Source organism: Nipponia nippon, unplaced genomic scaffold (assembly GCF_047370975.1).
Source record: "Nipponia nippon isolate SJK-2023a ecotype South Korea unplaced genomic scaffold, ASM4737097v1 scaffold_1, whole genome shotgun sequence".
In the NCBI taxonomy this organism is placed as follows: domain Eukaryota; kingdom Metazoa; phylum Chordata; class Aves; order Pelecaniformes; family Threskiornithidae; genus Nipponia; species Nipponia nippon.
The window spans coordinates 136,937,909-136,949,609 of NW_028262290.1; positions in this window are offsets into that span (position 1 = coordinate 136,937,909).

Below are 11,701 nucleotides of genomic sequence, written 5' to 3' on the forward strand. Positions count from 1 at the left end.
CATTACATCACTGGGGGTTTGTATATAAGGAAAAACAGGCTTTGCAGAACTATTACAGTTGTTTACGTTCCTCCTCCACCTTAAGTACGCTGGGATTAGTTATGCTGCCATGTTGTAAAGATTATGTTTTTTCTGAATTTCTCTCTATCACTAGTTCATGAGGACACCCAAAAGAAAATGGTGATTCCCTATGCCATGGTTCTCTTCTTGAGAAACTTCAGAAAAGGGATACAAGTTAACCTGATAAAAATAAGAACACTCCTAATTTTTGGTGATTTTGCCCTTGATTCCATAAATTGACAGCAGTCCTGTTTTTTCGCAAGTCATCCTAGTCCCAGGATGCACTAGACTGAGCTATACGATGGTTGCAATGGTGACTTGTGCCAGGTCTCATCATTGAAGGGTAGCTAAAGTCAGACTCAGGCCAAAAAGAAAAAAAACCCAAACTATCGAAAAAGAGGGAATTCTGCAAGGCATTTCCAATGTAGGTGTTCGTAATCTGAGGCAGCCTTTCTCCAGGCACAGGACAGTTAAGACCCAGCCTATTGTTTGACCAGGAACATACTGGTCACTTTTGATGTTTTATCCTACTTCCTAGTGCTGCTCTGAGGAGTGGCTGCACTAAATGTAAAGAATTAAAAATGTATATTAAAAAAAATCTGCTGTATTAGTTTGGTCTGTTTGGATTTTTAAAAAAGTTCAGTTTTGAAACATCCTTTTTCCCCCTGTGAAGTATTTTCTGTATTTCAGAATTGTTGATCTAAGTGGTATTGTATGGTAAATATTTTTAGACACATTTAATACTTGAATATAGTTTGTCACAGATACTTTAATTGGTGTGTATTTTCTGATGGTAGGGCCTGTGCACCGAGTTATTTTGCATAAATAAAACATAAACAGTCTTTTATAACTGACGTGTTTCTGATATATTGCACGCCTACTGATAACTGTCATTCTTGCAACACTCCATGGTCTTCTGCAGTGTATACTTTATAGTTTCTCTTTGTTCATTTCATGTGCACAAACTTAAATTCTGCATTAGTTGACAAATGAATGAGATGATTATATTCTGTAAGAAGAACATAATTTTTGCCCATTCCTCCACAATTCTGATGCTGTGTAAGAACTGCGGCTCACTCGCTGCAATACATGCTTCCAATGCTTTCTGGGGAAAATAGCCTTTATTTCTCCTATTTACATATTCTTACCTTTCCTTTGAAAAAAAACCACATAGCTGAATATTGATGAGGAAAAAACAAAACTGACAACAATCCACAGATCTAGACAAAGAATAGTAAATCTTCTGATTGATTAGGTGAATGACTGAGTGATTATACTTAAATGCTTTTGAATAGCTTCTTTCAGAACAAGGTTTTTACAAATCATGTGCAGAACCATTTGTCTTTACCTTAGAGGAGCAGCAGCGGGTGGCAGCTGTGGCTGCCTTCAGCCATGCATACAGGCATAGAATAATACTTATTGAGCAGCCCCATTGATCTTAGACTCATCTGATTTACATATGGTCTGTGCTACAATTTCTGATGGAGGAAAATACAAGCAAGGAGATTCTAGCTTTATCTTCCTAATGCGTGGCTTGACTAGCTTCAATCAAATGGGCTGTATGCAGTTTTAAACTTATTACTGAGAGGCTTTTTAATTTGTGTAGCTCCCCAGGGGGAGACTTGAACAACCAATGGAACATTTGGCCTTTAGGCATTCAAATTTATTTAACTTTAAAAAGTAATATATTTTTTTACATACATTTGGGAAAAGTAATGACATATGTATAAGTTACATAAACCTCCTGGAAGGTCTAGTTTCCTGCATTTGGAAAGATGGGTGAGTGATGATGACTCAGTCTCTGACTGACTTGGCGAACACAACAGAATTAGTGTGTCACAACGCAATAAATAAATGGGCTTTGCTATTGTTTTATTTTTATGTAACTTGATCAGCACCAAGAAAATCCACTTGTACCTTGAAAAGTTCCCATATTCTTTGTCTAAAACATCTTAGGAGAAATCTGGTATTAAGTCAGTCCTCTGTCTTTCCTTTAGGACTCTCCCACCTCATTCAAGGCTCAGGAGTCAATCTGTTCAACCTTCTGCACAGTTAATTCCATCATTTATACATAGAAATTGATTTATGGCATCAGTCTAACAGATGCATAAAGTACTTTTTTGAGCCACTATTAAAATATGAGAAATGGTACCCATAACAGATAAGTAAGAGACAACAGAAGATGCAGCATCAGGAGCAACAGTGTGAACAGACAACATTCAGGAAATTATTTCACAAAGAGCCTGAAGCCAGCTTGTTCCTGGCTTTTTAGCTTAAATGTTTTTTATTGTATGTATCGCAACAGTAAATATCATATTAATCAGTAGCATGTCAAGACATCTTCAATAACCTACCTACTGTAGCAAAATGAGAGATGGTTTGGCCAACATTTAAAATAAATTGAAGTGTGTTAGCCTGCCAGATAACCTACTTGCAAATATATACGCATTTTGGGACTACTATTCAAAACATTAACAGTGTAATGGTCTCGTCTTTCTAGTCATGTCTAGCCTCGCTCAACGTCTTCTGAAAGTTTGCCAGGTAAAGGTGCCAGAAGATGTGATTTTTTATTTCTTGGAAAATGGATAGAGGCAACCAGTTCACAGAGGTTACTGACATTTTGAAAGGTTTAGCTTTCAAGTGATTACAATTTTTACTTGTTACTGGCTAGACCAGAGTCAGAAGCTTCATAAGGGACCTAAAAATTTGTAAGTGTCCTAGAAATGGAACGCCCTGAATTCCCTCACCTTTCAACAGGGTCTTCCATGTAATGGTGATGGTTATTTTTCATTTTTGCCTGCTCAGCTGACTCTTTAATAGCTTATTTAGTAAGCAAAAGCTTTCTTTTTTTCCTAAGTCTGTCTTTTATAGGTTTTATATTTAAAAACCTTTTTATTATAAAACCCAGCATCATAGTTTGTGAAGGCAAATAAAAAAAATAAATCTGTTTTAAGTAACTATTCAGGCAAAGATTATATTGCAAGTGCATTATCTTTCTTCAGAAAAATACTTTGATAATTATTTTTAGTTGGGCTATTTGCTGTGCAAAAATGCTTCCAGAGACAGTGTTTATGTTTCTGTTGTAATATGTTCTGCAGAATTCTAGTGGATACATATAGAAGAGATGGAATTAGAAATTAATATTTTAACTTACGATCATCAGAAAAATAATTTGTCATGGAAAAGATTATAATATAATTGCATTGCAATTATCTTAATGAGTATAATCTGTTATGTCTGATTTTTTGTCCACTTTTGCACTTCTTTGAAATAGGATCCTATTAAAATGTTTTTCATTATTGTAATGAGAACTGTGTCAAAATATTTTATTGAAAATTTAATCAACCTATTACTGTCTAGTCTCTTACTGCAAAAGTAGTTTGGCCAGAATGGATTATGTTCCTACGGAATAGTGTTTCTAGTCAGTACACAATGGAAATGTATGTATTCCTGTAATACACAACATAATTTTATTCTTTTTAAAGGAAGTTGAGGATTTCATTGCAACAAAGAGCAATGCCATCTTTAAATAGGATAATACCGTATGAAATTATCCTGTTACTCTTTGTTCTGTAACACAGGAGAGAACTTCTGTTGTTGGGTGGCACTGCAGAGATTTGAAGAATACAGGCTTAGCTGCTTGAAGATTAAACTAACTTTTTTTTTTTCTTTTTTTTTTTCAATGAACCGTGCTTATGTCAAAAGATACATGGTGCTCACAGATCTCTGACTCTGGATAGAACCTGTTATTCATTCATAATAGATTGCTCCTCTGCTGCTACAGCTTTAGATTTCAAAATTAACCCATAGATTTTCCTTCCATTCTTTGACTGGTGGATACCAGAAATAATATGCATTTATTACTAGTTTACTTCACAGAATTCCCATTTTATCTTGCATCTGCAGGTGTTTGTTAGCCTTACAAAGGTTTGGTTGACCTTACCTGTTGCCTCAGTAAGGAATCCAGTAACAAGATTATATACCTGCAGTTAAAGGATCCATGTCTCGGATAAAGCAATGATTATTAGTAATAAGTAAATGTAACTGTGCACTTCCCTTTCTAGCTGTTTAGTGTGTTATATGCATTCCTATAATCTTTTAACACTCAGTTTCCTGTGTGTATGCGTATCCTAAATAGTGCCAGGGAAACTGAGAAACAATCTAAAATAACCAGAAATAATTTCAAGCCAGTTGTGAATGGAAAAACATCTGTATAACATTTGTATAATGTCTGAAGAAGTGCTTAGCAGAGGTAAAAATGCCCCTTTGACTAATTGTGAGATTATAGGTAACTCAATTGATAGCTAACTTCTTTGAAGTTAAAAACAGAGTTGTAATACTGGTAGCCTGAACATTCAAAGGAAAAAGTGCAACCACATTTATGCTCATGCGTGAGGCAAACAGTGGAGTGGGTGACATCAATTGCCCTAAGTTAGACCTTGAGAAAATAAAATTTAGAGATGAACACATTTAAAACCATATAAAATTACTGCTTAGGTTGCTTGAATAATGGAAAAAAAGAAATGCTTGAAGGACAGATTTTTTTAATTGAGGAGTTCACAGCTTGTTTTGAAAGTGTGAACATTTCACTGATAAAACACAGTCATTGAAATCTGTGTTTCCGAGAATGTTTATGTGCAAAATAGAGTGTTTGGACACTTCTGTGAGCTCGTGTGAAGAACAAGAATATTTTATCTCTCAGTTGGAATTAAACATATGGAAAAGACTGAGTTACATTTTCCCAGACTGCCGATTTGATTTCATTTCATTTAACTTCACGTTCTGTGAGAAGAATGCTGTTCTCCAGGGAGGCCACGCCGCCAACATGAGGGCAGGTGGAATGGAAGGATATCTGGTTTGCGAGGATATCTGGCTAACAGCTAGTCACCTTAAAAGACAAGGACAAGAGGCAAGAGAAGTAATAAATTAAACACTCTGATAGCACACACCCTAAGGAACAGGAGATAACAAGACAGTAACCAATACGGGGTTCCTTAGGGCGCTGATGGATGGGTGACTGAAGGAACCTCTGAAGCATGACCTTGAAGAGGTTCAGCCAGAACTATGTTGCTGATAAGAAAGAGAGAAACAAGATTATCATAGATCTCATGGGAAGGTGCAAACTTCTAGTGGGATGTTTGAGGGGACTTGGGAGGTTCTGTAAAACTTATTAAGGCTTTGGGGGGGGGGATTGTGGGAATGAACAAAATTTATTATGGCACATTTAGGAAAGGGGCCAAATGCAGGGAAAGGAAGAGATGGAGATGGATCAGAGAGGAATGAGTGGGAAAATGGAGAGAAGGAAAAAGGGGTCAGTTGTGTGTGAAGCAAGCTGCTGGCCAGTACGCTTCTGTGGCTAAGCCTTGGGCTTGATTGCCTCAGTGCAGCCCATCTTGCTGTTACACTCTATTCTTCCCAACTATTTTCCCATATGGATGTGCCTGATCAACAGTGAGTTTCACAACAGACTAGCTGGTGGCTGGGACAAGAGGTCAGGGTGCCTGCACTTGTACACAGAGGCCATGGGTCAAAGGGGCCCATGGGTCCAGGGGCCAGTGACTGGAGAGACGGGTCAGCTGCCAGAGGGGCCCATTTGTGTGCGTGTGTGAAAACAGCACAGCTGGAGTAGCCGGTGAGTTGGGTAAGAGGACTGTGAGCTTGATAGCGGAGGGGCTGGGGGTCTGATAGTCAGCTGCTGGAGGGACCATAGATCTGGACTGGCTGCCAGAGAGTCCTGTGTGCATGCATGCTAACAAGCTTTGAGCCTGATTAGCCGGCAAGTAAGAAAATTATCAGGCCACCAGAATTGTTCATGTTTATGTGAGTGAAGGCACTGCCCTCTCCCTGGGTTGCTCTGTGCTGCCAGATGCGTGGATGTGCATCTTTGGGCTACCTGCCTAGACAGACTGCTGGCCGGACCTGGGAATGGCAACAGCAGCCTATGCAGCAACAGGAAAAAGCCCTGGGGTCTTACAGCCCACCAGCCTTAGCTTACCTTAGCAGCCAGCTCCATAGCCTTACGTCTGCTTTTTAGCCTGCAGTGTATCTACACCATGTCTATGCTGTGTACAAACATAAGAAGAGCTGGGTGTTGGCAACCACAGGAAGCAGTTGTGTATATGAAGTTTGTATGTCAGTAATTTATAGCATTGCTTTTTAGCACATTCTCAGAGGTGGTGATATGATTTTGTAAGCATATATATACCCTAGGATTTGAAAACTTACTAGAGAATAACTGAAGCTAATGTGCAAGTGCAGCAGACAATTCAGAAATGTCTATCTGAAATGTAGGTGTGTTTGTAGGAGCCCTATTCATATATTACAGTAGCACATTGATTTAATATCTTATTTCAAGTCCACCTCGTGGACGTCTGGGAGTGACATAGCTTTTGCCATCAATACGATCAGGCTGAAAAGTTGCTTTTCTGTCTTCATTTTTATTCCCAAATGTACACTTTTGACACTTGATTTGTGATAGCTGACACCTCAAAGCTGATATATAGCTCAAGAGTTAAGCAGCACAGGGCCAGACAGAATGAGCTAACTATAATCTCTCAAACATACAATACTCTCTGACATCAAATGTGAAAATCATCAGCATGTGTATAGTGTCACACAGAAAAAAATACTGAAATGAAGTGGAAAATTACTTGAGTTTTGACTCAGAGGAAGTTAAACTTTTAAACTACCTTGTATGTATTTTTCATCTCTTTCCCTTTCTTTTTGAGGATATAGAAACCAGAATTATATTCCTGTATTTCATATCCACTCCTGTGTCCCTGTTGCTGAGGGAAGGGAAGGGAAGGGAAGGGAAAGGAAGGGAAGGGGAAAGGGGAAAGGGGAAAGGGGAAAGGAAAAAGGCACAAGGAGGAAAGAGTCAAAGTCTTTCCCAGCAGGCTTCTGGATTGTTCAGTGCTGCACTAGGAAAAGTGCCAACTAAGCTACAAAGATAGCCTTTGTTTCCTATATTTGCTTTGAAAATAATAGTTGAAATGAAGGTAGAATCTACCAGGCATTTTTAAGGGGGAGAACTGAACTTGCTACACCCTGAGTTACTATAGCAAACATATCTCTGTTTGGAATCAATTTGCTGTAAATCAGTAATTTTCCTGATGACAAGAAACACGTTTTGTATATCTTAAAAAATCCAGAAGGTGACTTTGAAGAAAAGACAAATACATGATTTCAGCTATCAGTATGTGATCTGCTAAATATGTTCTGAGAGTAGCCACACTCAGTTTAGAGAGTGAAATATGAGTGTATGTGAAAGGCTATTTCAACCTCCTCGAATTAGGAAATTTGTCATAATGTGTGAAAGTGATTCCCAGCCACTAAAAGGATTTTTCATGTCAGAAAGTCAGGCGGCCTTTCAAAGAAGCAAAATTTCATAGAATCATAGAATAGTTTGGGACCTTTAAAGGTCATCTAGTCCAACCCCCCTGCAATGAGCAGGGACATCTTCAACTAGATCAGGTTGCTCAGAGCCCCGTCCAACCTGACCTTTGATGTTTCCAAGGATGGGGCATCTACCACCTCTCTGGGCAACCCGTTCCAGTGTTTCACCACCCTCATTGTGAAAAATTTTTTTCTTGTTTTTAGTCTAAATCTACCCTCTTCTAGTTTAAAACCATTACCCTTTGTCCTGTCGCAGCAGGCCTTGCTAAAAAGACTATCCCCATCTTTCTTTTAGGCCCCCTTTAAGTATTGAAAGGCTGCAATAAGGTCTCGCTGCAGCCTTCTCTTCTCCAGGCTGAACAACCCCAACTGTCTCAGCCTTTCCTCATAGCAGAGGTGTTCCATCCTTCTGATCATTTTTGTGGCCCTCCTCTGGACCCTCTCCAACAGGTCCATGTCCTTCCTGTGCTGGGGACCCCAGAGCTGGACGCAGTACTGCAGGTGGGGTCTGACCAGAGCAGAGCAGAGGGGCAGAATCACCTCCCTTGACCTGCTGGCCACGCTTCTTTTGATGCAGCCCAGGATACGGTTGGCTTTCTGGGCTGTGAGCGCACATTGCCGGCTCATGTCCAGCTTTTCATCCACCAGTGCTCCCAAGTCCTTCTCTTCAGGGCTGCTCTCAATTCCTTCATCCCCCAGCTTGTACTGGTACTGGGGATTGCCCCAACCGAGGTGCAGGACCTTGCACTTGGCCTTGTTGAACCTCATGAGGTTCACATGGGCCTATTTCTCAAGCATGTCAAGGTCCATCTGGCTGGTATCCTCTCCCTCAGGCATGTCAACTGCACTGCTCAGCTTGGTGTCATCTGCAAACTTGCTGAGGGTGTACTTAATCCTGCTATGTCATTGATGAAGATATTAAACAGTATTGGTCCCAATACAGACCCCTGAGGGACACCACTTGTCACTGATCTCCATCTGGACATTAACCCCACTTCTGGTAATTAGCTGCCTCATGCATCAGGGATCAGAGGAAAGACCATATGCCATTACTCCCCAAAGCAGATCAATAAGCAAGTTTCAGCAGAAAGAGATGTGAAGATACACTAAATGGTTTGTTTCATTTAAGAATGTTTAAACAGGGATCAAAACCAACCACAGCGTCAGGAAAAGGCTTACTTCAGTTCAGTAGGACAGCTATTTTCCATTTTGACCTTCCAAGGAGAAGCAGTATTGTTTGGTTCAGTGGAGTCTAGATCAGGAAACTGAGATGTTTTATGATCCCATTGGAACGGTATCAATCTCACTGAAGCTTATTACCTAGCAGTGTGAATAATACTGTTTTACAACCATGTTTTAAAAATAAAGCAACTACTACAGTATTTTATGAAAGGTTCAGCTCTGCAGCTGAGTGCCAGCTGTGCTGTGCACACATCTGTTGTTAAGTTTAAGTTATTTTGTTAAATTTCTAGGTTTCACTAAGCCTTACAAAGAAGAGTGGATGCTGAACTCCCAAGAAGGGTAGTTTGGAGTTCGTGTAGAACTGCAGTGACTGGTGCCTGGTGAGCACCAGGCATCCCTCAGAGCTGCAGCAGGTGCTGCTCAGGGGGCCTTCATGGCTCTGGGCATAAAGTGCATTGCGAAGCCCAAGTCTTCTTTTGGATCTGGCTGATATTCCAGGCACTTTTTAAATTCAAAGTTTAACTTTGCTTTAAAGATCTGAAGAGAGGCTAAGCAAGCAGAGGAAGATTCAGATCACAATCTGAAGTTTGTTTTTTAAACTTGGAGATATTCATGCAGGATATAAGGCCAAGTCAGCTTTTTTTGTCTTTCAAGCTTTTAGACTTTTAATAGACTTTTAATAGACTTTCAATAGACTTTTAACAATAAAGAGTCCACAGGCTTATATTTTTATAACAATCTGGTCCTTCCCCTTTGCTTTCACTAAGTCTGCCACCTGCCCTGTACAAGTGCAGGCTAAGCAATAGCACAATATTTCTGCTGCCTGGATGTTGTGGTTTAACCCCAGCTGGCAACTAAGCACCACCCAGCTGCTCACTCACTTCCCCCCCCCCCCCCCGGTGGGATGGGGGAAAGAATCGGAACAGTAAAAGTGAGAAAACTCATGGGTTCAGATAAAGACAGTTTAATAGGTGAAGCAAAAGTCACACACGCAAGCAAAGCAAAGCAAGGAATTCATTCACTAGTTCCCATGGGCAGGCAGGTGTTCAGCCATCCTCAGGAAAGCAGGGCTCCATCACACGTAACGGTTACTTGGGAAGACAAACGCCATCACTCCAAATGTCCCCCCCTTTCTTCTTCTTCCCCCAGCTTTATATGCTGAGCATGATGTCATATGGTATGGAATAGCCCTTTGGTCAGTTGGGGTCAGCTGTCCTGGCTGTGCCCCCTCCCAGCTTCTTGTGCACCTGGCAGAGCATGGGAAGCTGAAAAGTCCTTGACTAGTGTAAACACTACTCACAACCAAAACATCAGTGTGTTATTCTCATACTGTATCCAAACCACAACACTATACCAGCTACTAAGAAGAAAATTAACTCTATCTCAGCTGAAACCAGGACACTGGGGTTAGCGCAACTTCAGCAGATGGAGAATCCTCAATCAGTGCTGAGTCTGAGTGGTATCAGTTAGCACTTGTGAATCTTTTTCCAGCTCAGCATTTTGGTGGCTGCTAGTTACTAATACCTCAGACTGAACTTACATGAAGAATTTATCTTTCTTTTATTCGTTGTTTCTGCAAGCTTTTAGGGCTGAATAAACAATGTATTCTTTAACTGTCTAGCCATAAGTTGTTTAAACTTGATTAAGTTTGCTTTTGGGTAACAAAAAGCTCCAGTAAAGTAAACTATGTAACACGTGTAAAGATAACACTTTTCTTCGCTGTCTGGTTATGGCTTTGGACAACATTTTAAAGCCTACTAGCAATTGTAAATCAATACATGTCAATTAAATGTACATGTGGCTGCCAGTTCAAATTTATTCTGTACTTATTTACTCAGGTTTGGCTGCTACAAGTTATTTCACCTTTTATCAACTACAAGCAGCGTGAACCTAACAATGAAGAATGATGCAAATGTAATGATCCTATTGATTGAACTAGAGATTCGTTCCTTGAGAGAGATTGAATGCACCTACTGAAACAGAAGCTACTTAGGTAATGGACTTAGATGAGCTAAATATCAACTGAAACTCTCACAGAATGGACATCATGGTATTTGCCTCCTGAGGATAGCTAGGTAATAGTCAATTCTTGTCAGAAGTTGTACCGAAGCTATGCTTCAGGGAACATTAAGGTGCATCATAATGGCCTCCACAGCTCAGAAGAGTTCAGAAATACCAGTGAATGAAAACACAAGGGGTTTCACTTCAAAATACTGAAAATAGTTTACAGCTATGGTTTTCCTCAGCCTTACAGAAGATACAGCCCCTTCTTTCTTACCCCTTACCAGTTGCGTGGCTAGGTTTCCTGTGGCTTTATTTCAGTCCTACCTGTGAGCCTACACTGCAAGAGGACAGCGAATGTACAGAGCTGTCAAGACCAGCACTATTTCCCCTGAGGAGCAAACAGGGTATCGATACTGCCTGAACTCATTACCTGCTGGTGCATCTGCATTGCCTGTATAAATTGTTATTCCTGATAAGTGACTAACTCAGCACACATTTATCTATCTATAATAATGTGATCATTTCAAGATTTTTCTTTATTTCAAACTATTCCCTAGACAATTGCATAGTTACAGGAAGGTACCATCTCTGTGACATTATCATGGTTAAGTTAAAATGTGTGGTGGGAACTTTGGCTCATACACTAGAAATGCTCTTTCCACTTATGCTTTTAAGATGTGTGAGGCAGATTTTCCTTGTTCATCCAACGGCCAGTGCACATGAAATCTCATCTTCCTGATGGAAAAAAAGTCCAGTCACTTAATTGCTTAAAACCTGAATAACTCAACCATCTTCAATGCTGTCTTTTAAAATATATTTCTAATGTAGACTTGTGAGTCTTCCAAGCTTAGTAGGTGACTGCCAGTTCTGGTGCCCCAGACTGACATCCACCTCACAGCACTGAATGTGTTAGGGTCCTCACCCTTCACCTGTCCCTGTGCTAGGAACAACAGCCTTGGCTCCACCCGTCTCCCATCAGTTGAGACAATTGCCTTAATCCTTTAATATTCATGCTCTGTTTTCTCCCACTTTGACAAACCCTCATTCTGTTCAGTTGTTC